Source organism: Ixodes scapularis, unplaced genomic scaffold (assembly GCF_016920785.2).
Source record: "Ixodes scapularis isolate PalLabHiFi unplaced genomic scaffold, ASM1692078v2 PGA_scaffold0__279_contigs__length_252992795, whole genome shotgun sequence".
Taxonomy (NCBI): Eukaryota; Metazoa; Arthropoda; class Arachnida; order Ixodida; family Ixodidae; genus Ixodes; species Ixodes scapularis.
The window spans coordinates 111,151,170-111,175,529 of NW_024609835.1; the positions used below are offsets into that span (position 1 = coordinate 111,151,170).

At 45.4% G+C, this 24,360-nt stretch overlaps 1 protein-coding gene across 2 annotated transcripts in view; it reads left to right on the forward strand.

Annotated features, from left to right (window-relative positions):
* Window positions 1-429: 429 nt before the first annotated feature.
* LOC8027684 (serine proteinase stubble) overlaps window positions 430-24,360 on the forward strand; it is a 66,547-nt gene continuing 42,616 nt past the window's right edge. For both annotated transcript variants that reach the window (XM_029990641.4, XM_002409183.5), the window contains exon 1: window positions 430-471. The gene's annotated coding sequence lies outside the window, so the exon portion shown is untranslated. The remainder of the gene's footprint in view (window positions 472-24,360) is intronic.

A 24,360-nucleotide genomic window follows, 5' to 3' on the forward strand; every position in this document is an offset into this window, starting at 1 on the left:
AATGCCGCCGAAATGCGTCTCCGGTCGTACTCAGCGAGTTCTGTCATCGACGGAGCCATTCGCCATGCTTGTGCATTTCACCAACACCAGAAAGGACGCCAATAACTAAGTGTCTGCGTGGAAACTAACGGGGAAAGTGGCGGACGCTGTTCATCAGCATGGCCGGGAACGTGGCTTACCGGAAGGGAGAAAGCGTTTTGGGAAGCCACCTATACTGGACGCTTTTTGTCCGGTGGTCTCGACACAAGATTGTTGAAATAAAGATGAAAGTTCAAATATTGATTCGTATCACGTGTGAAGAGTTAAGGCTGATTGCGCACACCGTCGGATATAATGACATCCTGTGGGTGTGCGGAAAACGTGGCGGAAGCACAACCCACAGCGATAAAGTTCGATGTCTCCAGACCGTGCCGTCGGTGCCCACTTTTCTCGTCGGCGCGGGAACCTCAGCTGAACACTTTGGAGTCGAAGGTATGATATTATTATGGGGTATTAGATAAGCTTTATAGTTCTCGTTGTGGCATTATGCGGGCCAATGTAATTTTCCGATGGAGCATTTTACTGGGCTCTCAGACGCCCAGATTTTAAGAGATCTTTCATTTCGTCCTCGTGCACAGTTAATTAGGTTAAACACCTCTAAGAGTAAGTTTTACTACTCTTCGTATTTAGAATATTGCGTATCCTTTATTTTAGAAAGGTACAGCGCTCTTCCGGAAATAAACACAGTGTATTCGACGGAAGGGGAAGGAGGGGGGGGGGGGGGCAAAATTTTCCCCCCGTATTGTTTACATAGAATTTTAAGCATTACTTCGGAAAAGGGAAACCCCCACTTTCGCCCCCCCCCCCCCCCCCCCCCCAAATCCACACACACACACACTTTTGCTCCTATGCTGCTGGCTTTTATTTTAAAAGAACTCAGTAAATTGTTGCATTGTCAAGGAACACCAAAGCAGTAATTTAAAGTTGCCCACGTAACAGTACATGTGCGCTGTAAATGTGTATTAAGAAGCGACATCAGTATTTTCAATCGGTAAGGTTTTCCGCGGCACCGAACAAACGAAGCTACATCTCTTTGCAATAAAAAGTGACGGGCGGGTATTTTGCGGAAAAAAGCTAAAACCACTTAAAATATATTTTAATATGCACCCAATGCTTTTGATAAGACGGTCATATTATCGTGTGTTTGTGTTTGAAGCAAAGGGAAGGTAAGCTCGAAGAGGCATGCATAAGCAGCCAATGCTTTGGAGACGGTGCGCGCATGTTCACGTTCGGACTGTTATTAGACAGTTTTAGTGGATCGTACGCTATAGCCTTGCGTACGCAATAAAATTGCGGGTCGGGAGTGCGCGTGCGCAGAACGCAATAGAAGAACTAGCGTATTGCGTACGCACGCAACGCTGGGGATTTTGCGTGGCGGGCTAGCGGGCTCTGCGGGACGTTCTCGAGAGATCTCGGACCCAACGAGAGCACCAGTTTCAAGATGGCGGTTACCTCGACTGGCGCAGCAAAGGCGACGTGGTGTTTTCGAAGTTCTGTGTTACGTGAAATTGCGTGGTGTTCGACCTACGGCGGTCGAATCAGATCGCCGTGCAGCTGAAGGAGTGCACAGTGAAAATGTTCGCCGCTCGGAATGTGCGTCAACGCTGCGATCTGCTCAACGCTAAGCCTATTCGCACAGTTCATCGCCGATGGACGAGCGACTCTAAAAGAAATCGCCAAAGTTCTCGCTATGTACTGGACATCAGTAGGTCATGAATTTCATTCCGCGATAGCATTGATAAAAGGTGCCGTTTCAAAGGGAAGATTGACGGAGGCTCCGTGATCGAATTTGGCTACGCACTCTTAAGCCTGGTTCAGAAAGTTGCGCTTGACTGCGTTTGACTGCGTTGCGGCAGCAAGAAACCAGGACATCCCTGCTACTTATCTCGCGTGCTAAGATGATTCTTTGAATTCGATTGCACGCTTCACACGAAGCACAGATGTGCCGGTGACTCTCTTTCGGTTCTCGACGCAACGCAGTCAAACGCACTCAAACTCAAGTGTCTGAACCGGCCTTTACTCGTATCCTCTGTACCCCTCAGAAAAGCGCGCTTGACGAGGCAGCCGCGGCTTGGTTTAATTTGAAATAAAATGATTGGACACGTTTTCATTTTCAATATTTCTTTCCAGGAGCATGGTTGCGCTATAAGCACGCGGAATTCTGCAGCTTTAGCAAATCTAACCAAGATCATGCGCGGTGTTCACTCGAAAACGTAACGCACAACTAAATTTGGTCCGAGCAGCTCATTTTTAGCGTACGCTATACTATTGCGTATTGCGTACGCAAGAGGCAGCAACGCTATACTAAAACTGTCTATTATCATGTTCCATACACAAAGTAAACTTAAGGCGCTGTTTAAAAATAATTACTTAAATTAAGCAGGTACGCAATAATTTCAGCCCCATGTATAAGCAAAAATAACTAATGCATGGATAATACACCTTTTACACAGGCACCTTTACCCGCAGTTTAGTCACCTCAAACTGCTAGCTGCTACACGTCACCACAGTTAACACACCATATACTCACGGATAGCTACTTTAGAAAAAGTTAGGGGTGCGTGAGCACAGCTTTGTTGAGTGCTCAAGTTGTTCAAGCGCCCGTTCAAGCGCCTGGACTGCATAGCCGCAGAATATTGTCTACAATTAATGTGTGGTGGTTCATGGTTGAAAAAACCCCGAGGCTGCGGGTAAACAACACAACACTAAAAAGTCTCTAAAATGTGTGGTAATTGTGGCTTAGCGTAACTGCAGTTAAGTGTGCCCTTGTAATTAGGATATAAAAAGTTTCACGCAAGAGAAAATGTTGAGCAGTATAGATGCGCCTTGTGCGCATACACGATTGACTCTCTCCTTCCCCCCTTTTCAACTACAACGCATACTACTACTACTACTTAAACTATTTTTTCTGGTCCTTTTCAAGGAAAGCACAGCTCCCGACTTCAAAGTCCATTCTCCGAATTTGGTCTCGTTAATTTTATATCATAAATTGATGCTTTGTCAACTCTAAAAAACATAATGGGATGGATATTCTTAGGTAGGCAACTCTCACCAGGAACGTGAGCAGGCGACGCATCGCTTCGTTTTTACGGGAAAAGAAGGGGGGAGATTAGAATCATTTTGAACTCTCGCTACTTCTCGCTTGGTCAGCGCAAGCGAGGGAGATAAATATATTAGGAGAGGATACTCTCCACGAGTGGATTGCTCGCCGAAGTTTCGGGGCTGACGTTATTCTTTCTTCTAGTACGCTTAACCTAGGGAGACTTTATGTGCGCTTTGCTACCTTAACCCCCTCGGGTCGAAGCCAGTACAAGCGGCACAAAAATCAAAAGTCGGAGGGACTCCTGAATTTGGCACCATTTCCGAAAATAACTACTTTGCGGCCACATAACCTGATTCAATATTCGCCGCCATTTCCGAAAATTACTGATGCAACCAGCATTGTATCACTTATCCCCAGGGGTACGCACCTTTGGGGCAATGCATACCAGCTAAAAAAGCCCACAGTAAAAAGAAATTGAAAAGGGCATCATAAAAAAAATGCGTTAAAAAGTACTTGTACTTGAATTTGAAAGTACATTGTATTTCTAATACTTTACTTCAAGTACACACTCACTGTACCCGGTGTAGTTACGACTTTCCTCGAAGTACATACCACTTGTTTACTTTGTACCTTACCTCAAGGATCTTTCTATGTGCACTTCACCCAACACTGTAATGCATGCACGTTATTTCTGAAGCGCGTCGAGGCACCCGTAAGCGTCCGTTCAGTTCACGTGAACATCTGTTTGAAATTCTACTCAAGAAAGCCGGTAATAGACCTATTGCTAAATTACCCAGGCATCAAGGAGAATGCAGGGATTGGTATTCCACGCGCAACACGTGCACGCCTTCCCCGTATTAAAGATTCGAAGGAAATAACCAAACTAAAGCGTTGACGAACGCGCGTGCAAGATGCAAATTGTTTTAGGTATTTCCTTTAGAAAATTTACTACTGCTGAGGCCAGCACGTGCGGCGCGTGGAACACCAATCCCTGCATTCTCCTTGATGCTTGGGCAATTTAGCAATAGGTCCACTGGAAGTGAACTCCTAATTATCCGCTCACTTATTTCAGTCGTCGGGAGCACCGCTAATAAACACGCAGCTTACAACAAAGCGCTTGCTCATAAAACGGTCTTCACCTGGTCTGGTTCCGAACATCTTTTCTCCGCAACCATTGAGACACCGATCAGGTCGCCGAAGCCACACCCTGCAAAAGGGCCCCTGAAAAGAAGTAAAATCTGTTTTTTAAACAATCTGGTTGGGACACGCGTGTCAAAAAACTAATTTTACGCGAAAAAAAAATATTTTAGAGCAATATTCAAGGGCGAGAGATTTATTTTAAATTATGCGCGCAAAGTCCATGACGTCACGGAGCTCTCTTTACCTCAACGTGATGGCCAAGCCGATCCACCTCTCCTCCACGCGCCCGAAATGCGGAGAGAGATAATAACTGGAAAGGAGGTGACTACCGACTAAATCGAGACTCACGCCGTCAATATTCAACTCTATTTTTTTTTCTCTCAAAATAATGTTTTTACACGCTTGTCCCAACCAGACTGTTTAAAGAAGACTTTATTTATTTTTTTTTCCTTTTTAGGGGCTTTTTAAACTCTCAGTGACGATAGCCCAAGATAAAAATGAAATGCGCACGTTCGCGCTGCTTGAATGGTTCCATCGGACCGCTGAGGTCTGATTTGGCGTAAAACGGAGATTTAGTCTCAGTTGGTGCATACAGTGAATTCCAATCATAAAGCAATTGCTCTTTATGCTTCATTGGTAAAAAAAAAAGTAAAATAAAAGAACAAGCGTAGAAACTACATGGAGTGTTATCTATGGAGTCGATAACATTTATCGTTGCACACAGGGGAACCTGAATTCGTCTGAATCATGCGAACCTGAATTTGTCTGTAGGTTCCTGGCGTAGTGCCCAACGCATCAATTTTCTCGCCGAATTTAGCGGGGAACCTGAATAAATGCATGGGTCGCCACGTCAGTTTTTACGCTAAATTTATCGGGGAAAATGAATTGGTGCATAGGTCGTGACGACAGTTTTTTCCGCTACATTAAGCGGGGAAACTGTTTCCGTGTCAAGGAAACAGGATACCCATATAGCTGAAATCATGAGTAGTAGTAGCCTAGGAAAGGAATATAGAGGGCATGGCCCCTCTGAAAGTAAGCATCACCCTTTAGTCGGTGACAGGTTAAAAGTGAAGTGGAAGCTCTTCCCACCTGTTTCCACTCTGGCAAAGCGAAAGCTTGAGAGGAGGCGACCTCCTTTCCAGCGTTCTCTCTGCTAAAGTGGAAAGAGGTGGAAGAAGCTTCCACTTCACTACTAGCCTGCAACTGACTATGGACCTTGAATACGACATTGAAAAGAATGCAAAACGTTTTCTGAACCGCGAAACAAAAGTGCACACATGACTGGGCAGTCACTGACCCGGGTGGTCCAATGCGTGGTGGCACAAGGCTGCCAAATTGCAAGGTGCGTTTTACTCTATTTCTCTTTCCTTCTGATGTTTTGGCGGAGAGGTACGTTTACCAGGAAATCGGGAGCGGCCACTTAGACGCTCGAAGAGCCCCGGTTTAGCCACACCCGGGTATACGTTTTCATTTGCTAGGAAGTATGGATCCTGCACATACAGGTTAATATACAACCAATACTGCACATGGTTATTAAAAAAACAGTTTACAGCATATTAAGTTATACATTTAATATTAAATACTATTTTAAATTGAGAGAACGACACGCTTTTATGACTGTTCACGGTGCGTATCTTGCTTATCCGTTTATTAGCCCGTATTTGAATAGCCACGATATGTGTCCATCTCTGATAGACTCCGATATCTTCCAGCTTTCAAACTGCGCCTCGAAGTTTTCTTGAGACGCGCCAAGCAAAAAGTTTTCTCATAAAAGAAAAAAAATTCTTGGGTTGTGTGTATGTTTATACAGCCTAGAGCTTAGTCTGCCTCAAGGGGTGACTTGTCTCAGCTGTGGATGAGGGATCCAGCCAGTGCGGTACAGCCGCTAGCCTGGGCCATTTAACGTGCACCGCGCAGTAGTGATACACGACCGCACGCCGGTACGATGCTCATCCAGATCAAAACAAGCAGGGGTGGGAATGGAACTTAGAATCCTTGGGTTCTGCAGAGCGAGCTTCCGCTCCATGTGCTCGGAGCTGGTGTGCGCTAGACCACTCGGCCACCGATCCCCCTTTTTTAAATTGTTGCCGGCATTGATATAGTGCAACCAAAAAGTACACTAATGTAAAAATGTCGTCAATCGCTTACCGACTGGCGGGGCATGGTTAAAAAATTAAATTTAACAGTTTTTTCATGGTTTGTAACCACTCCGGGACATTTGAACGAACCTTTCAAACTTCGACAATATAACGGACAGACTCGGAAAAGTATTCCTTCACAGGCCTCGTGTCAACACCTGCATGTCGAACCGCCATGCGACATCGCCATATGCTGTGAAGGCCTATAGCAACACGACAAAATGGAAAGGCACAATTCTCGTTTTCAACTTGTGGGATATCCCTTGCTGCTACCCGTCTCGGAGAATGACACAGCACGCCGGTTCAACAACACGTGAACATTTAATGAGCGCTATCGCCTGCGCCGCGATCCCAACAGCCCCCGCGCGTCCGCTGCGACGGCCTTTTATCAGCGGCGGAGCGCCGCTCGCGTGGCCAGTTGCCCTTGGCCTCCTCGTGGTCAAGATGACCACTTATGATTGTCGGAGGGGCAGCCTGGGCCAACCGCTTGGAATCGCCAGGTTGCCCACACATCTCCCTCCTTCCAAAAACGAAAACAGAGGACGTCTTTGATGGTCTTCGGGGGGGCCTTTTTTCTGGGTCAGCAAGGGTCTTCTCAGATGAGCGAGCATGGGTCCGACGTCAGTACTTCCGGACAGTACCGATGCAGCCGTGGGGGGTGGTCTGATGACGGGAGCTGCGTCGCCGCTGTCTGGCATGAGGAACTAGAAATTAAAAAAAAACATGAGGCCATGGCGCGGTAGGAAAAAGTAGCCGCGCACACGAAAGATGCCTGCCCCACTGTGCATGCGGGAGCGGGGACCCTTTCTCTTCGCCCCCGCCCCCGCCCCCACAGATTGCATAAGCACGCAATCTGTTTCACTATCAGACAAGGAATTCTTTTTTTTTGGACGGTCATGTTTAAACCTTATTTAACCGCAAACTGATTGCTGCTCTCATATATACTGTTGTGTCTGTGCCAAATAAACAGTTGGAAGTCTGCGCTCTGTGTGTCGCACTCGTTTCTACCTCTGTCCTCGTCCTTTGCGCAGTTCATTTATTTCTAAAAAAAATATGGCCAGAATTGCAGGAGCATCACTATAGGTTTACATCTCGCACAATAAATGCTGCTGATGGTCTGAATGAATTGGCAGGTTATGTATACTAGTTTTTTTGCATCTCTGTTTTTAAACAAGATCGCTGAAGCAGAAAAGCTGCATGCTGCTCGAGCAACAGGTTAAATACAGCCTGGGCCATGGGGAGAGAATCACAAGTAAGACAGCCCAAGTGAAGGGGCAAAGTAAAAAAAAAAAACAAAAAAAAAACAAGGAACATTTATTATATACATTTCTCGCATTTGACCTTTGCTGGATTCGGATAGTATTTCAATGGACTAAACTGGTGGTATCGGTGGACTTGTTTATATCAACCCTCAAGTAATGTATAACAAACATAAGCCAAGGTGTCTAGCTCGTTATTAGTCCCTTAAACCCTAAAATTGAGATTTTACTTAGATCGAATTGTCCTGAAGCTAAAATACCACAAGCTTTTCTCAGGCAGACTGTCGCTCTTCACAGGTTCCACATCTTCTGCTACTAGTGCTGCATCTACCACTGGACAGACGTTCGAATGCTTGCTTTTACTCCTGTTTTTTTCTGTTGTCAGAGAGTCCAGCTGTAGGCAGTTTGGAAGCTGAGGAAGCTTTTGGAGACCTGCAGCAGTATCTCTTTTAATTAGAAATGACAATTCAGACTAAACGGTGTATTTTCCGAATACCCAAGGCTGGAATAAAAATGTCAAGAAAAAGTATAAACATTCCAAATTACGGCACTATTGCTGTGCATACTTTGGGCAGTTCAATACATATCATACAGGCAACTGGGGCCAATTCGGCCGTTTTTGCTGCTACCATACAAACTAATTTTCAGTAATTGTGCATCTTGTAAGAAATATGCCTGCATACGTGTATAAACTATATAATTAATTCACGAAGAAGTTACATTATGTAAAACAACCCTGTTCCACGAGCACTTCAAAGATAATCAGACACAGGGCCTTTAAAACATCTGTGAACCAGCGCATGCAGAGTGGCAGCGCAAAGTCGGGGTCGCGAGCTAATTGGCCCTGTGATATAAATGCTGTGATATAAACTCAAAGGCCGATGATATAAATGCCACTTCAAATGCCTTGAAAGCGGGATGCAATATCGTACTAAATCATGAACATGAAAGGAACAGAATTCCAGCGTCTGAAACACTTACGCCACCACTTCACCGATCCCTCACAAAACTGCCTTGTGTCGTGTGGACGGACGGAGAGGTTCATCGGCGGAATTGCCTCCGCCGATAGCTTTCGGGATTTGTAACCTAATTTTAAAGGTAAAAGGGATAAGCAGGCTTATAAAATGTACTAAAGCACGTCAATATCGGCCTAACTCAACGTCTTGTACACCGGGTAAACGAAGTCCAGCTCCTCGAAGTGCTTGCGGCACACAACGCCAAACCAGGAAACCGGTGCTGGGAAGCGAGCCGATGCGAGATCGCGGAGCGGAGTCATCCCCCTGACGTCACGGTACACCTCAACTAGGGATGTCGCGAACCACCCTAGGTTCGATTTCGAAAGGTTTCGATATTTGCGAAGCGAACTGAGGTTCGATTTCGAAAAATTTCGATATTTTCGTACCGACCGAGGTTCGATTTCGAAAAATTCGCAACTTTTGACCACAGCGGTGTTTCGAATTCGAAAATTTCGAAGCTTTCACGGTTTCTAAAATTTCGAATTCGAATATTTCGAATATTTTTTTACTTCAGGTTCGATAAATTCGAAGATTTCAAAATTCTTTGTAAAAAAAATTCGAAAACTTCGAACGCTTCGAATTTTTATAGACATGAAGTTCGAACAACTCGAAGATTTCGAATTTCTTTTTGCATAAAGTTCGAAAAGTTCGAAGGTTCGATTCTTTTTTAACGTTAAATTAAAAAAAAAAAAAAAAAAAACTTTGAAGATTTGAATTTCTCTCTAATCCAAGTTTTCAAAGTTCGAAGTTCGATTTTCAAGTTTCTCCACAGTTTCAGTTTCAAATAACGTTTTCACGACTCACTGGTTTTCACAAAATCAAGTTTAGAAAAGTTAGGGTGTGATATCTAGATTCTGCGAAGTTGGTGAGGCAATTAAATGAGGCGACGAGTGTCCCGGCCGGACGTGCTAGAATATTTGCCAGTGCAGAATTGTGACCGCCAGCCCTGGGGGGGGGGGGGGGGGGGGGGGGGGGGGGGGGGGAATCTTTAACCTGCATTACGCAGTAGTGATTGCACGAACACACTGTTTTACGAGACTCATCCAGTTCGAAACGGCCAGGGGCGAGCAGGAGGTTGAGGCTCAGAAAAACCTTGATGCGACCTGGCAAACTACCTCGCCACCCCTTGCACGCTGGTAGTAATCCGATCCGGTGAAGTTTATAATTGTCCTGGAGGTTTATTTTCTGGGACGGAGGAATCGCCTCGCAAAAAGCACAAAAGCCGACACAACTCGAGGTCGAGGAGCGTTCTACCATACAAGTGGCGTCGAAAGAGGAAAAACGGGGGAAAGAGGGTAGCGAATGGGGAGGGGGGGGGGGGGGGGGGGGTGCTTCAGCCTTCTTCTTCCCCTTGCAGGTATTTCGGACTGTTAAAGAAAACAATACGGGGAAATAGGGCGTGGTCGAGCTTATTTTAATCTGAAATTATTTATGCATATGTATAGCTACTGTCGCTCTTCACTCCATAAAAGGTTGCGTAGATGTTCATTGTTAGAAACTCGTTGTCAGAAGGCACTGCTCGTCACATGCTTAGTGGTTCGGAAGTTCAAAGCTGTCTTTTCGACCTAAACACCTGTGCCGATAGTAACAAAAAAAAAGAAAAAAAAAAAGAATAAATGCGGGAATAAAAAGCAGGAAAAAAAAAACTATCGAGAATTCGTCGGAAGTGTTCTATTCTTGCATATTCAGAGGTTCAGAACTTCGAAACAAGTTTCTTTTACCAAAATGTGTACAGGCTAAAAGAAACACGTCCCAGGAACGTGAAGCGAAAAAAAAAAGTTTTCTTTTAATGACGTGCTGAACTTGAACATTATTAGAAATCTTCTGCCATGAGTTAATTTATTCCTTAACGGGAAAAAAACAATGAATATATTATTTTGTATTCTGCAGATGGCAATGATATGTACTGTCTGTGGTGTAAATTTAAATGCGGTACCTCAAACAACTTAGACGAAAATAAATATCAAGTTTAGGTCATAATTGCATGCAGATACATGTTTGGACATTTCTTCGAAACTCACGTTGAATAACAATAATCACATCTTAAGACGGCACTTACCTAGGCTATACATAGATCATTCTTAAAAAAGTATAACATATCTACCATAAATAGCTCCGGCTGCAGCGTGCTTCAAATCTGGCACAAGCGATAATCGTCAAAAACCCGTCGTCCTTCCTCGCCCCTTCGGGGATTTATTTCTTTAAACCTAAGCATGCCAGAACATTGAAATAAACGACATTGTCTTTCGTAAGGAACGCAGCACCGCGTGTAAAAGTTCGAGAAAAAAAAATTACGAATGTACACCACTACCTGAAATCAAATGAAACCGTCCGTCGGTCTTTCGAAGTTCGACGAACGTCGAACTTTTACCCTAAAAGTTCAAAGTTCGTCGAACCTCTGACTTTTCAGAATTCGAAAGTTCGAAACTTTTCGAATTCTCTTGATAAATAAGTTCGAAAGTTCGAAATTCATCGAATTTGTTGGTCAGTCAAGTTCGAAAGTTCGACAAGCATCGAACCTTGCAGCGCAATAAGTTCGAAAGTTCGAAAAAGATCGAATTTTTTTAGCGTAATAAGTTCGACGGTTTGAAAAGCGTCGAACTTCTTAGCTTAACAAGTTCGAAAATTCGACCTCCGTCGAATTTTACGATATAGAAAATTCGAAAAATCGAAATCTTTCGAACCTTTCGAACCGCTTGATTCGATCATCGAAACTTCGATTCGAAAAAAGTTCGCGGCATCCCTAACCTCAACCAATCAGGGCGCGGCGACCGCAGCGTCGTTTGTGTTCGCTCTCGGGGCTAATACAGGAACTCTAGTCAGCGCCAGTCAGCGCGCCAACACGCGTAGAGCAAGATTGATGCACATGCTTTCGCATTCAGAACTTTAAGAAGAGCTTAAATGTACCTCGACCTTTTTTTTCTTTCCGCGTGAAACAGTGAGATGATTTGAAGGATCTTATTTTTAAATTTACCCCGAAGCCGAAGGCGTGATGAAAATAATCCCTGGAGAAGGGGAACAAGAGGGACAAGGGACAAACATAAATCTCCAAACACAGCTAGGTGACTGGTGAGCGACCGAAAAAATCCGCCTGGTCCGGGTATCGAACCCGGGACCTCTCCATTACAAGTGGAGCGCTCTACCAACTGAGCTAACCAGGGGTTAGACGTCAGTAGAGCAAACGGGTTTTATCAGCTGCCACCAGTCTAACACCAACAAGGGTGAAGCTTGCAATTTAATGTTATAATTATAATGCAATTAAATGCAAAGGGGCAAGCGAGCTGGACAGTAATGATGAAAATAATCCCTGGAGAAGGGGAACAAGAGGGACAAGGGACAAACATAAATCTCCAAACACAGCTAGGTGACTGGTGAGCGACCGAAAAAATCCGCCTGGTCCGGGTATCGAACCCGGGACCTCTCCATTACAAGTGGAGCGCTCTACCAACTGAGCTAACCAGGGGTTAGACGTCAGTAGAGCAAACGGGTTTTATCAGCTGCCACCAGTCTAACACCAACAAGGGTGAAGCTTGCAATTTAATGTTATAATTATAATGCAATTAAATGCAAAGGGGCAAGCGAGCTGGACAGTAATGATGAAAATAATCCCTGGAGAAGGGGAACAAGAGGGACAAGGGACAAACATAAATCTCCAAACACAGCTAGGTGACTGGTGAGCGACCGAAAAAATCCGCCTGGTCCGGGTATCGAACCCGGGACCTCTCCATTACAAGTGGAGCGCTCTACCAACTGAGCTAACCAGGGGTTAGACGTCAGTAGAGCAAACGGGTTTTATCAGCTGCCACCAGTCTAACACCAACAAGGGTGAAGCTTGCAATTTAATGTTATAATTATAATGCAATTAAATGCAAAGGGGCAAGCGAGCTGGACAGTAATGATGAAAATAATCCCTGGAGAAGGGGAACAAGAGGGACAAGGGACAAACATAAATCTCCAAACACAGCTAGGTGACTGGTGAGCGACCGAAAAAATCCGCCTGGTCCGGGTATCGAACCCGGGACCTCTCCATTACAAGTGGAGCGCTCTACCAACTGAGCTAACCAGGGGTTAGACGTCAGTAGAGCAAACGGGTTTTATCAGCTGCCACCAGTCTAACACCAACACGGGTGAAGCTTGCAACCCGTTTGCTCTACTGACGTCTAACCCCTGGTTAGCTCAGTTGGTAGAGCGCTCCACTTGTAATGGAGAGGTCCCGGGTTCGATACCCGGACCAGGCGGATTTTTTCGGTCGCTCACCAGTCACCTAGCTGTGTTTGGAGATTTATGTTTGTCCCTTGTCCCTCTTGTTCCCCTTCTCCAGGGATTATTTTCATCATTACTGTCCAGCTCGCTTGCCCCTTTGCATTTAATTGCATTATAATTATAACATTAAATTGCAAGCTTCACCCTTGTTGGTGTTAGACTGGTGGCAGCTGATAAAACCCGTTTGCTCTACTGACGTCTAACCCCTGGTTAGCTCAGTTGGTAGAGCGCTCCACTTGTAATGGAGAGGTCCCGGGTTCGATACCCGGACCAGGCGGATTTTTTCGGTCGCTCACCAGTCACCTAGCTGTGTTTGGAGATTTATGTTTGTCCCTTGTCCCTCTTGTTCCCCTTCTCCAGGGATTATTTTCATCATTACTGTCCAGCTCGCTTGCCCCTTTGCATTTAATTGCATTATAATTATAACCGAAGGCGTCGTTTATTATTATTGTTTCGTGTCAGTATCTTTAATGCAGAAATGTAAACATGGGTATTTGGATGGCATCGCCCCAGCCATTTTTCCAGCCATTGTCCTGGCCATTGTCATAGTCACGGAACCATTCAAACAGTTCTTGAGCAGTAGCGGAAAACAAATAGAGGCGCCGCTGATGGCAGGAGATTGAGGACGATGATGTCTTCGAGGACGGCTGCTCCAGAGGGGACTCAGAGGGCGACCTCAATTGCTGTAGCTTGTGACTGAAAAATGTCGCGAATAATATATACTGGAACTAACTTGAAAAAGCGCGCAGAAAGTCCCGTCCTAAGTGACGTCAGAGGTCGCTGTGGAAGAGAGTAACGAACAGACACACCTCAATGTATATTTGTCGTCACAAAAAAGAAGAGAAAAAGAAAACAGTTTTGAGCGTTGTTCATACATACGCCGCGCGAAGTAGTTCGTACAAGATTTGGTTGTGTGAGGAAGAAGCGATGTTTTCGGCGTTTGAAGCGTGTACGTCGTCATAAAATCACATATCTAACCTAAAGTGCCCCTACATAGATATTTTGCCATGAAACGATTTTGAACAGATTTTTACTGATTACACATCGTTTATGGGATCAAACGAAAACTAGCACACGAGATTGGAAAAGCTAAATCCCAATTTTCGACATACAGTTTTGGAAAACAAAAGGTGGGCTATATCTTACACTCTCCCACTCAAACGCTCGCAAGGAAGCTGAATGTATGAATGGGTAGATTAAGAAAAGAGTTGTGGCGATTTTTTGTTGTTGTTGTAATGGGCGGTAGTCTGCACCACCTAGCAAAGTAACCGCAACATCCACAGTGTCGGAATCTTCTTTTCCCACTTATTTTTTTTTTCGAGCACTTCACTTGAATTTAGTTTCCGTATTGGATAAGAGTTTTGTGTCTTTTGAACTGCGCTAGCAAACAATAAAATTGTCGATGATTACCCTTAACGGAAATGCCCGAGTTCAATGTCCCGTTGCATAAGCCGCAGCCTCAACGAGAACACGAGAGGTTCCAAGAACAATTCCATTAGGAATTTATATTACTTCATTTCTAGCGTTTTGTGTTCGCAGCCGAAATGTACTAAGCGCGCTTCTTGTTGTGAAAACAAGTTATAGTAGCGGCCCGATTTCTTTGGGTGCTCGCTGCGAGGAAACCACGCCACAATACGTCAAACTCTGTTGTCACTTTTTAGGGGTGGGGCTTTCGCGCGCGGTATTGGCTCTAATGTTGGATATTAGCTTTGAGATGCTTTGGTGGTGCCCTCGTATGGTTCACATCCGTGACATCAGGATCTGGATTTGCCTTGCCATGACGCTGCAGTGTACTTGGACCGGCGCTGCTCGAACAATGGGAGCTCTTGAGGCTGCCCGTGTAGACAACGATCGCGGCGCTGCAGTCGACAGGGCAGCAGAAAATCGCTGCCCTGCCGACGTTTGTTGCCGCGATTGTTGTCCACACGTGCAACCTCACAAGCTCCCATTGTCGAGCAGCGCCGGTCCCAACCCTACCCCGTATTCTAGTGCACTGTAGTGACGCCACGAGTTGTGACCCCGGTTATTTATCATTAGTTGCGAATGACAAGTTGTATGATGTGTGTAAAAGACACGGTGGAAGCTTGTTATCACATTATCAAACACCGTCAAAGTTCATAGTCTGACACTGTTCCTATTTCCGCCGAATAATGCAGAATTAATCCAACTGAAGACGTCACACATATAGTGAAATTTTGGACAGAGCCGTATATATAGAGAGTTTGGCCATACATTGGGAATTATAGGAATCGCCATTGGTCGAAAGCGGGCTGGGCGTGTTCCAGGAGTTTCTCGCGACCAGCGCCAGGGTAAAAATACCCCGGCGGTAGTCGCGAGAAACAATATCAATAAGTGGGTTGAAGTAACTCTAGGTGACTGAAAATATGATGCACGTGATTTTTGATCACGGTCATGCAAAATCAAAATCTAGCGGAACGATCGACGTGGGCCGTACGCCAGGCTCCGAGGGCCGGGAATCTGCCGTCCGAGCGGTCAGACTCTGTCCGATCAAAGCAAAGTTCGAGCGGCACATTCGACCCTTACATCTTTTTGTATAATTATAATCGAAACATCACGTGCACCACAGTTTCAACCATGACGAGTTACTACATTTAGCTGTTACGTGCCTTTTAGAACTGTTTCTCGCTACCACCGCTAGGGGATTCTTTTCGGCTTCTGGTTGGCCAAGAGAGCGTGCCAAGCACTCTTTCTGCGTCTGGTGCACGCCCTGGCTCTGCCCGCTCTTTCCATTGATCAAACTCTCTCTATATACGGCTCTGCTTTCGGTCAGTCGTGCAAGGTGAAGCCCTTAATGTTTGTGTTCGTTTTGAAAGTAGCGTGAAATGCACCAAAGCACATGGCTCGTGACTCGTGCAGTCCTTGTAAGCGAACGGCGGCGCAGCCAGCGCAGCACTCGCTAAAGGCACGTGTTTTACGCGTTCGCAAAACAATGGCTGTCGGTATTTGGAAGAAACGCGAAGCGTGAATTTTATCAAAAGGCTTTAAAGGAAGTTGACCGCAGCGACGCTTTTCGCCTCGCTTATCGCCATAATCCATTTGGACAGCAGGGTTCGGAACTCTACTTGGGCCTAGTCTGCGTATAGACCTTTTCCACAAGGGCGCCGCCATCTTGAATTGTCGTCACTTCCAGTATGGGCGAAAGTATTACTTTGCCGTCACCACGCCAATAGAAGACATTTAGGATATAAGCCTAACCGTCACACATTCTCGTTTTGGCTCCCCTCTATTTTTTAACTAGTTACAGGTTGAAACGTTTTACTATTTTGTCGTCGCCCATACTGGAAGTGACGACAATTCAAGATGGCGGCGCTCCTGTGGAAATTGTCTATAAATACAGACCCTTTGCAGCAGCTGTGCATGGGCGCCGCCGTAGCCGACCTTCAGTTTTTGTTTCCTCCTATTCCGTTCACTTCACTTCATCATTATCATAGCAGGCCAAGTTATTTTCATCTCAGATTCTATTCTGTCTTTCTCCCCAGCATTGACCTTTGTGAAAGCTCGTCAACGCCCGTTTCGGTGGCGCGGTTACTCGGCAAGACTAGAGAAAGGTCAGCAATGGCGGCTGTAATCTGGCGCGTGTGCAAAGTGTCTATTATTTAGAAAGTCAATAGTGTTTTAGAATAGGGGTACCCCAACGCTTTGTCTCCTCCCCCGAGCAGCTTGGGGCGTTGCATTGCGCGAGTGCACAAGCTTTGCGCAAGTGCAGTGTGACGCACCAAGCTGTTTGGGGAACCCAAAGCTTGAGGGTACCCTATTTTAAAACTTACTATTTCGTAAATTTTAGTTGACCAGCTCGATAATCATCACGTTAGAATCGTGGTCCAAAGCACGCTGTGGCCTACTGGGTATTTCATTTGCTCCTTATTTCAGCGGCACATTTAACGTAGAACAGGTGACCACGCGACGTGACCACGGTGTTGACGTGGGAACTGCTAAACCCCGTTAAATCAGACGGGTGAGACATCGTCCTCGCGTGTGGCGTCCCACCTCAATCCCATGGGCTGGCGGAAGCGGTCACGTCACCACTGCTATTACCAATGGCGTTCTCGTTGGAAACCGCTGTATGACTCTTGGTGCATAAACGATTGCACCGAGATTTACCGACCCAGAAACGTATTCCGCGTATGACGTTTTTGTCAGGTATGACTAAAATGCTTCGGAATCTCTTATATGAGGAGAGTTGGCAGCCTTTAAAAAATAAAAAAGACGCTTCACCTTGCATACACCACACTCCCGGAAAACACACGTCTGTCGGATTGTTTATATCCCCGACGAAACAACCGGTTTCCAACTTGCGCCCATGAAAGAATCTGGGAAAGGCTGCTTCGCCTTGACGTCGTTGGGATGAATAAACCACGGTGGGTTTGTTTCGGCGTACAATCACGTCAGGAAAGACGAATTAATTTCTACCACGGACTTTTTTTCTCTCCCTAACTCGGAGGCAATGTCATCAGGGAGCAATGGGCTTTCCTAAATTGATATAATCAGCGAAAAACTCGCTACGTAGGCGACGATAAAAAATAAAATAATAGTGTGGTTATATTTGTATCGAAGATATACTGAAGAAGCAGCGACGTTCTTTTTGCCTCACCGCTTGTTACTACTTGTCCTGCTCAGGGGAATATCGTGCCGTAAAGTGCGCTCCGTTTCCTGGATCGAATAATGGCTCATTAAACCGAGAAAACTGCCTTGGCTCCATCGTGTTCCCTTTCATTATTTTACGTATATAGGTTTACGTACTGCTGGCAATACGAGGTTCCAACTTGCAGATAATCTGCTCAATATGACAATACAATCTGCTGGCATGGTCAGCGTGCTGTTTCGGAGTTTCCCTCAAGTGACTCATAATTACAACAAACATGCTTGCCGATCGCATGAACATGAACTTGGATATTGTTATTCTTTATTTACGAGCAAGAACTTTTAATAAATATTAGCGAAACCGAGTAACACTCATCTCAGCCGTCCTCAAATTCGCAGTCACAATTGGCGACTTGTGCGACCGAAAGCGTGGCTGTGGTCCACCTTACATGAATGGCCAAACGCTCAATATACGACATCTTGAGTAGCATTCCTTTTGATCTGGACGGAAATGAGGACTCACTTCAGACTGTCAGCTTTGACGGCGTTGGTGTAAGGAACGCGATGACCCGAAGCTTTCACATTGCTTCTTCGACACACCATCAAACTGGTCGTTCGAAACTCATAATGTCCATCATTATGCCATGGGTGGGAACCGTAAGAGAGATCCACCGAAACATCTCGTCACCAATAGACTCGCATTTATGTTTGTTTTTATTCCTCTACGTTTGGTGATGACCGATGGAACATTTGTTAGACATCCCTCCAAGCTAATCACGCATCAGGAGTTGGCAACGTGACCTTGGGATTGAACTCAGTCATACGGAGAACGCAATGCCGTGGTCACCATACGTAGGGAATGCTCCTCAGACAGATATAACCTAAATATTACTACGCTACCGTGAGCTTCTAGAAATCGCTTTTTTTCTTAGTAATGCATTGTTCTTTTTCGTTACAGTGCCCACACACGGTCAAAAAGGCTATTGATATTTGATTTTTGCCGTTAGCAAAAAAGTTACGCGTACATTGACCAACCTTTGCAAGCTGGGAAACGGGACTTATTATGCCACTGTTACATGGGCACCCTTGACCGCGGTTAACTCAGCTTAACTGCTGTTACACGGCACCACAGTTATCGCACTATGCTCTCGGACAGCTATTTGAGAAGTGAAGAGTTCGCGCGCACTGCTTTGATGCGTGCTCACGGTCAAGTTCACGTGCGCCCATAGTTTTGACTGCATAGCCGCAGAACGTTGTCCGCAACTATTGTGCGCTGACCGGGGCCGAGCGTAACTGCAGTTTAGTGTACCCATGTAATACCCTTGTTACACGGGCACACTTAACTGCAGTACGCTAAGCTTCAGTTAGCGCACAATATTTGCCGACAATATTCTGCGGCTATGCAGTCAAGGCTATGGGCGAACGTGTGCTTGAGCATCTTGATCACCCTTCGAAGCAGTCCACGCGCGCTCTTCACTTCTTATGGAATAGCTGTCAGAGGGTATAGTGAGTTATCAGTGGTGCCGCGTAACAGCGGTTAAGCTGAGTTAACCGCGGTTAAGTGTGCCCGTGTAACAGGAGTATAACAAAGGTAATATACTTGCGGACAACTTTGTGTGGCTATGCGGTCAAACTGCACGCGCATGCGCGGCTATAGGCGCGCGTGCGCTCGCACATTTTGGGCGCCCATCAAAGTTGCGCACGTGCATTCTTCAAAACTTCTGATATTCCACAGAAAGCTGTCCGCGAATATAGGCCTCCTGCGCTGAAGCTTTGAACAAACAGTAGCGCCCTCATTTTGGGTAGTACAAGCTCACCTGATTGAGCCTCGCACTACTTATGACACGTTGATTGAGCTTTTTTTTTAATTCTGTGTGGTGCTGAAAAAAAAAACACTTTTGTACGCCAGAAATCGAGCAAACTCAACGCCACAAGACAATGAAAAGTACCAAATTCATGACACCCCCGCTAGGGTACGCGTCTCTTATCTCTCGGTGGTGACGTCAGAACACCTGTGTCGTGACGCTTTCATTTTTCTTTATCTTTTTCATGTCTACTTTGGAACGCGTGAAACGGCATCTCTTGGCTCACGCTCTTAAGGGCCGCCCACACTAGCGAGAAAACGCGCCCGGCGCGCCGATAAATCGGTTAAGCGGGAAGATAAAGGGCGTATCTCTGCACGCGCTCGTGGCGCTGACTGTGCTTCGGCGACATTTTGTTACTTGCCGCGATCGGCGTGCCACGCGCGTTTTCTCGCTAGTGTGGGCGGCCCTTTAGCGTCTTAGCTTTGACGGCATTCGAATTTTGGTTGTTTCTTTGTATTTCCATCGTGATCTCGCGCTCCGCACCACAGCAGGCACGTTCTGCATGCGTGTCAGTTTGAGACGCGAAAGTTTGTACTACCCAAAACAAATCTTAACAGCGCCCCCTGGGCAACGCAGGAGGCCCATTGGGATCTGGATGAGCATCGTACCGGCGTGCGGTCGTGTATCACTACGGCGTGGTGCACGGTAAAGACCCTAGGCTAGCGGTTGTACTGCACTGGCTAAATTGCTCATCTACAGCGTGTGACTTGTCGCAACTTTAATGGCTGACCAACTACACGCTTTATAAATATCCCCATAACCCAATTTGCTTTTGCAGGAGATCGAACTATAGGGAGGCGCTTTATGGAGCTTGTTGTCCCAACAGCCCACCGCTTACTAACACAACATAATAAAGAAATTAAACCTTATTTGAGCACAATCTGGGCACAAGCACTTCGCTAAAAAAAAAAAAAAAATTGGGTGTGTGTATGCTTATCCTTAGAACTTAGTCTGCCTCGACGGGCGACTTGTCTCACGGTTGTAGATGAGAAATTTTGTCAGTGCGGTACAGCCGCTATAGCCTGGGGTCTTTAACGTGCACCACCAGGGTTGTAAAAGTTACTTAGAAAATGTACCTAAGATACAGTTACAGTTACTCATACAAAAAGGTACTTAGGTACGCACCTAGGTACTTGCTTAAAGATGTACGTAGGTACAGGTACAGTTACTTTAAAGATACTGTATTTATTTATTTTCCGTAAATTAGTCAAAATATATTAGAAGGAAAGCTTTTTATACTATGGAAACACTCAAAAAGGAGTTCGATTAATGTTCTTTATTAGTGTCAATGTGATGTCCACATCAGTGTTGAGTCCTCACGTGCCTTGTCCCCACGCTCCAATTGGTTCACCGAGGCCACATCTTCCACTCTTTACCATGTCACACCGAAACCGTCGAAACTCGCTTATTGACGTTCTTGCCCTCAGAGCCGGTGCTGACGCCGACGGGCCCAGAAGACGTCGGCCGCATGAAGAAACGCATTAGTCGAGTGCATATGCACCTAACCTTCGCGACGACGAGCGAAAGGCATTAAGCTTCCTACTTTTATATTTTCTTTCGTTAGTCAGAAGAAAAATGCGTTTTTTTTTTCTTTATGAACTTTCCCTGTTTTGATAACTGCAAAATTTGAGTCCGATTTTTTGAGTGGAAACTGTATTATATACGCAATGTTACATTGCTTTACGATTGTAATTGTAATTTATTTGCAATTATATTTTATATTGTATTTATGGCAGAGCAATAACACCACCAGGACAAGATACGGGCAGCAGAAACTGCGCGCATAGTTTAAGTTATCTCCTCCCTTGTATAGCTGTGAAGGAACTTCAAACACGCAATGAAGTCGATTTCAGTTTAAAATGAAGGAAGCAGGTCGCTAGTTTCCCTAAACGGAGTTCCGAAACGATTAAATAAATGGGTTCCGCTAGAACGGGATCGCTAATTCACCGTTCGCTCAAATGAACACCTACATTCACTAAAGTTTGTCGTTCGATGAAACATCATTGGCGGGGCTTCGTTCACCAAAACGTCGTTCGATCAAGTCAGTTCCTCCAATGCCGTACCCAACTCAACGTTAATCACGGCACATGGTAGTGTGTTAATACTTCTAGATTTATAGTTTCTACTATTTGAATAGAAAAGTACCTGTAAAAAGTAGCTTCACCTAGTTACAAGTTACTGGAAAATGTACCTAAGATACAAATACAGATACCGAGAAATTAAAGTACCTGGGTTTGTACCTCAGGGACAACAAAAGTACCTAGATACCGATTTCAAGTTACTTGTACCTACGTACTTTACAACCATGTGCACCACGCAGTAGTGATACACGACCGCAACCCGATACGATGCTCATCCAGATCGAAACGGGTAGGGGTGGGGATTGAGCCCATGATCCCTGGGTTCTGCAGCGCGAGCTTTCGCTCCACGAGCTCCGCGGTAGTGTGCGCTAGCCCACTCGGCCACCGATCCTTTTTTTTTTCAAGCAGTTGTTTATTTACAGGTTAAAAACATAAGTAGCAAGAATGAAAGAAATGAGGTATATACATATGTTAGAGCACAAAAAGAACGTTACATAAGTTAGACATTGCATTAAATGACCCAGGTGCAAAGTAAATCAGTTAAAGGTTACAACATTGTTAAAGAGTGCAGTAAACTCGGCTCTGGATGTATATTACACCCAAAGATGTTAAAAGTGTATTAGAGTGAGGCACGTGCGAAGGCGACGGATAGTCTTCCTCATGAAAATTTAGTGCTACCTTCTGACCTTTCACCGGAGTGTCTCTCAGATCCTTTTCTATTTCCACTGGTTCTAAAATTCTAATAGTCCATTCCAATTTGCTAGCAAAGTGTCGCCACGCAGGTTTAGGGTTCAGTGTGCACTCTGTCATGTCTACTCTTGACCGCCATAGCGCATGTAGGCCTAAAACCATGATTATCTCAGTCAGGTCAGTCAGCGTCCTTTGGTCGTGCCGCCGTAGGAATTTCAAAGTACACCAACTAATCTGCAAGTCCAGATCAAAGAAAGACCCAACATATTTCTGCATTGGAACAAAATATAAACACATGCTCGAGTGTTTCTTCTTTACCACATAAATCACAATTGTGTGACCATAGCACGAAGAAACCCTTGGCCTGCTGCCACACTTTGACGGAAAGCATTTCCGTGTGGAACTTGAAAAAGAAGTCTTTTGATGATGTGGCGACTGGCAAACGTTTTAGACGATGAAATACGTCATTGTCGGTTTTCTGGTTTGTCAAGGGCCTGTAAAGGGGAGGAGGAATCAGCGCGGAGACTGTAGCCCAATACAGTTGCTTACGGTTGCTTTTCATAAGAAAGTCCCACGAAAAAGTGTTTTGCAGCAGGCGGATTGACTGGGCGATCTTTTTGTAAAAGCACTCGAGAAAAGGGTGTAGGGGTAGCAGTGGTGACTTGCCATGCCAAAAGTTGCGACGCACCGAGGTGGTGAAATGCAGACAGTATGAAGGGGTCCTGCTGATCTCGGAAGAAGAGGAAACGATGAATGACGAGCTTTAGGCCGACATTGATGAGACCTAAGCCTCCTTTTGCAAGACTTAGAAAGAGGTTTTGACGTCGCATTCGCTCCATGGACGATTTCCATATAAATACAGCCCAGGAACGCTGAACTTTGTCTGCCGTGGTAGTAGAGAAAGGCATCACTTGCGCGGAATAGAGGATGGCTGGATATGATATGGCGTTGCACAGGTAGCTTCTTGTAAAAAAAGAAATGTGCCGGGATTTCCATGGAAATAGCTTCGCTCCTTGTGCTCCTATGCGCTTCTTCCATAAGGACGCCGCACCTCCACGAAGGTCTAAGTTGGTCCCCAAGTAGGTCGTCACTGATTCTGACCACTGAATACCTATAAACTTAGAAGGTTTGGTTCCCCAGTCTCCGAGCTAGGCACCGCAAGACTTTTTTCGATTCAAAGAAGAGCCGGAGTATTTGCTATTGCCCTCTACAAGTTCAAGAGCAATCTGCACTTCTTTCTTGGACGAACATATAAAGGTAATGTCATCGGCATATGCCAGAAACTTCAGGACGTGTTCGGAAAACTGGAATCCAGCGATCGAAGTATTGTGAAGTACAGTGCGACAGAGTGGTTCCAAATATAAAGAAAACAGAAGGGGCGAAAGCGGGCAGCCCTGCCGTACAGATCTGCGCACAAAAATAGAGGTTCCTACATTCCCATTGATGACGAGTTTCATTGTGATGTCTGTGTAAATTATTGAAATCCATTTCTCAATGTAATCTGCCAGTTCACAGTGTCGTATAAGGGAAAATAGAAACTTCCGGTCGACTCTGTCGAATGCTTTACTTAGGTCTAGCTGAAGCGCAGCTAGGTGTGCATAACCTTGTTCTGCAGCTTCGCACATGATGCGCATCCGGTGAAGGTTGTGTGTGATGGAACGACCTTTGAAGCCGTAGCTCTGGTGGTCTCCAACGATATGACGAAGTCCTATCTCGAGTCGTCGTGCCAGTATTCTTGTAAGAATTTTATAATCCGTACAAAGTAAGCTGATGGGACGAAAATCGGATACTTCTGGTGCTCCCTCATTAGGGGCTTTCTTGGGTATTAATACTACGTGACTTTTCCTCATTGACGGTGGCAGGAGCTCTCGTTTCCTGATGTCTTCAAATACGTGCACGAGAGAAGCGCCAACAATATCCGCAAATGTTTTATAAAATTCAGCACCAATGCCATCAGGACCAGGACTCTTGTTTGTAGGGAGCTCTTTTATCACACGCTGTATCTCTCTCGGTGTTATGGGAGAATTTATTATTTCTCTCGCTTCTTCTGGAACCTTAGGGAGTAAGGAGAGCACCTTCTCTGGAATATCCGACAAGGTTTCCGTCCTTGCAAAGAGGTCTTCGTAAAAACTTTCAAACGCAGCGCATATATCCGATTGTGTAGAGGCTATTGAATCTTTATGATGAACCACGGTGATAGCATTACGCTTGCGTCGTACTTTTT